The sequence below is a fragment of the Coregonus lavaretus genome (assembly GCF_964263955.1).
Source record: "Coregonus lavaretus genome assembly, chromosome: 8".
Classification (NCBI taxonomy): domain Eukaryota; kingdom Metazoa; phylum Chordata; class Actinopteri; order Salmoniformes; family Salmonidae; genus Coregonus; species Coregonus lavaretus.
This window is the reverse complement of record NC_139995.1, coordinates 44,392,844-44,396,664: the sequence shown is the minus strand read 5'-3', so window position 1 is coordinate 44,396,664 and position 3,821 is coordinate 44,392,844. Positions and strand designations below refer to the sequence as shown.

At 48.1% G+C, this 3,821-nt stretch overlaps 1 pseudogene across 1 annotated transcript; it reads right to left on the bottom strand.

Moving 5' to 3' along the window:
* Positions 1-1,265: 1,265 nt before the first annotated feature.
* LOC311134063 lies at positions 1,266-3,821 on the bottom strand (annotated as a pseudogene). Its single transcript has 2 exons — positions 2,826-3,821; positions 1,266-2,721 (listed from the first exon to the last, which is right to left on the bottom strand). The product of its transcript is annotated as an uncharacterized misc_RNA (transcript).

Here is a 3,821-nt window from a genome sequence, read left to right as displayed (position 1 = left end):
GTTACCACGAGACCCACCCTTCTCAGTTGGAAGTGATTCCCAACTACAAGCCTACCAGATCGGACAATTGTCTGATCAGTGTTGGCATTTTTTGGCATTGGAACGCTTGCGTCTGGAATCTGGCCATAGCAAGGGATTAACACAGAGTTGAGCGTTGCGATCACGGTAAAATACAATATAGGCTGTTTCCATGACATCACATCTCTGATCGCTTTTCGCATGGTGGTGCACACAAAATTATTTGCAATAGCGCCTATATGCATGCCGAGTTCACTGAGGACTCTGGTAGAAGTTGCCCCAAATTTAAACAGCTTGCCTAATTGAAAGGCCAATCAGAATTTAGCTCGGTTGGTGACATTCATTATGCTAATTAGTAGCGTGCACCGTAAAGTTGCAGATAGAAATGCAGGCCAATTGAGGTGCCAAACACCACTACATGACAGAACCATAAAGTATGTCTGTTCACAGTGCATTTCTCTATCGTTCTCGACTCACAGAACCTCCTGAAGCACTGTCATCTGGTCTAATCAATCAATGAGGCTAGTTAATCAATTAGTCAATTAGTATGGCACATAAACTTTTGATTTTTAATTATGATTGTTATTGTGTCTTCTTTATGTAGTCTATCTTTCCAGTTATAGACTGTACGAACTGTTAACCTCTGCTCTTATCGCTTTTATTAGAGCAGGGATCTAAACCAGCCTAGGTCTGTATAATAAACCACAATTATTGCAATAACACTCAGGATTCAGGATTTAACGTTTTATTTATTTAATCAGAAACATAAAAACATGATATATGTGGTCAACTTAGTTTTATTCATCATTGTGTCACACTGTCCACTGAAATTAATAATACAATGGGAAAAACATCACAATGAACATTATAACTTCATACAGAACAAATAATTTAAAATAAACATTTGCGCTTGATCATAATACTTGGTACATGTATTTCTATTTGATGGAAATATTTATTCAGAGAAAATTGTTCAAGTAAAGTCAGTGTATATAATAAAAATTGCTGAAAAACAATACAGAATATTTTTATATCTTTAAAATAGCCTAGCCAATCGGCAATCATCTACTACTCCAGTTGTCCCATGGGGATTCTAACATGGCATAATATGATTTTATTCAAAGTAAACAAGTGGAAAACTTCTGTGTGGAGCAGTTCCCTTGTCAACAGTGTGGATTGGAAGTACTGATATGAAGTGACATGGGCATTGGCTGAGGTGATGAGGTGAAGATGACATCACTGTCAGCTCATAGGTCTGTAACGTCATCACTGCAGCCCATGCTGGACCCGTCATCCTCCTGAGTGACCCCTGGCTCATTCACCTTGTCTGGAACTATAGACATGTTTACATCATTGTCTGGAACCTCCTCCTCCTGGTGCTCAGGGGTTGGATATGGCTGAAGGATCTGATCAGAAGCCTCCAATGACTGTGGATGAGGCTCTGGCTTTGGCTGCTCCTTGGCTTTGAAATGGTCAGGAGTTGCAGGCATGGAACCAGCGTCCAGCACCCACCCATAGCCACCATGAGAGGTGTGAGAGGCGGGTGTGATCTCACTGTCCCCCAGTGAGATGTAAGCGTCAGCCCCAGCTTGGTGGGTCCAGGAAGAAGGGGGTGGGGCTGTGAAGTGGCTGCCCACCCCTAACAGGTGTCCGTGATCACGGTGGAGCGCGTTGTCGATGCTGAGGTTGATCGTGACAACGGACGCATGTCGAACTCAATGAAGGAGAGGATGCACTCGTGCTCACCCACCCGCTGCCACAGTAGGGGAGGGTTGCTGATGGCAGTGGGTCCTCCTCCACCCTTATGACGAGATGGTGACATGGTGTCTCTCAGACTGTCTGTGGTGGGGGGATCATCATAGACACGGCATATGGAGCCGCTGTCTGCTTTCGAGTGATGCTGCCACACCCAGTTGTTCGGCATGAGCTCCGCCCAGTTGTTCTCTGACTTCGTGAAAGGCCCCAGCCGCAGGGTTTTCTGCAACCTGTCCCAAAACGACGCTCCCTCTGCCCTCCCTTGGCTGTGGTCACTCATAGCATGGCTCCTCCGGGGAGTCCAGAACACGCAGGAGCTCAGCACCAGCATAGAGAAGCCCCAGAAAGCTTGAGCACCCGAGCCCAGAACTGGCCCAGCCACCAGCCCCAGCCGAAGTGCCTCCAGTCCCCCAGCAGCCCATAGAGCCAGAGCAGGCTGTAGATCTGCAGGCCGGAGCACAGCACCCACCAGGAGGGCACACACCGCTGTCACACGCCTCACACGCTCCTCAATCCTCTGAGGGGCCCCCCACTGGGGTATGGGGGTCTTAGAAAAGGGGTGCAGGTGGAAGAGTGACTGGGTGAGAATGCCCAGGCAGAGGGGCAGGACCCAGCAGAGAGAGAGGCTCTGTAGTGCCAGAGGGAGGGCAGGGGTCAGCATTGGGGAGAGCAGGTCGGCTGCCAGCAGCAGAGTGCAATGTAATACTGCCAGACTTCCCAAAACACGGGGGCGCTGCAGCGCTGGGGAAAGCAGATTCAGGTTGGCCCCTCGCAGAGCCATCATGGCTAGGGCAACCTGTGCCCACAGCAGCAGCGGCAGAGGCAGGTTGTAGAGGGCAGTCAGGACGGCCCGTGACAGGATCCGACGTGTTTTTTTCACGTCAGGGGATGATGCTGCCGACGACTCGGATGTTTGTATGTCAGGAATGGATCGAGTTTGTTCCCTGTCTGAAGAAAAAGGAGCAAGCACATGGAAGAGGAAATGCTTTGATGTTTTGTGAAAAATTATAATAAAACAGATAAGATTGCGTTGTTAACTGTTTTACCCTTACCTGTTTGAAACTGTTCTCTCACAATGGCCGATGACAGGGTGGAGGAGTGGGACTGTTTTGCCCGTATGTTGCTTCTTACAGGAACCATTGAGTCAATCACAAAAATGTATTTTAACACAACCACATCTTCTTCCTCATTCTCCTCCAGTGCTCCAAGTCCTTCTTCTTCTTCAGAGTGGCCTCTGTAATTGTGTGTTTAGGAGATTGCTGGGAGCTGTGATGAGTGAATGGGTTTGGATAAATACAAAAATCTGGTGTCGAGTTGACAGTTGGCTCCATTTGTTCAGAGATATCTACAGTAGGATACTCAGGTTCCACCTTGAGTCCACTGTCTTTGTTATCTACAGGTGACAAATCTATTATAGATCTGTTACCTACGGGGCACAAATCTATTATAGATGTAGCTATAAGTGTGAGCTTGGCCAGTGGGATCTTGGCTGGTGAACGCACATCCTCTGACGTTTGTGAGCCAACTGGTTCCACTGTACTGACACTTTCTTGGGTCTGTTTTTGGGGCAAGGGAGGGAGTGGGGGAGAAGTAGGGGTGGAGGAGTGCACATCAACTTCCCCTGCTTTATTCTCCTCTTTTCCAGGCGCAGAAGTGATAAGAAGTGTGCTGGCAGGTGGCTCTGTCTCTTGTTTACCTTCTATTATAACCATGTCTGCAGGTCCACTGCCATCCATAGACTCGTCATTGCCATATGATGTGCCAATCAATGCCCCAGCTAAATCCTCCATACTGGCAATCTTGTTTCCTGGCACCTGCATCCTGCCGGTGGGCAGAAGGATGTCTGTCCCTGGCTGTTGTATTGTGGTGAGTTTAGGGGCTGTTGTGCCCATTTTGGAGCTGGTGCTGAGGGGGTTGGAGAATACCGGGAGTGGGACATGGTCAGATTTGCTGGATGAGGGTGTGGTAGAGGTAGTCCTAATAATGTTTCCAGGTGAGCAGTGAAGCAGTACAGTCAACACCAGCGAGAAAGATAAGAGCCATGCCAT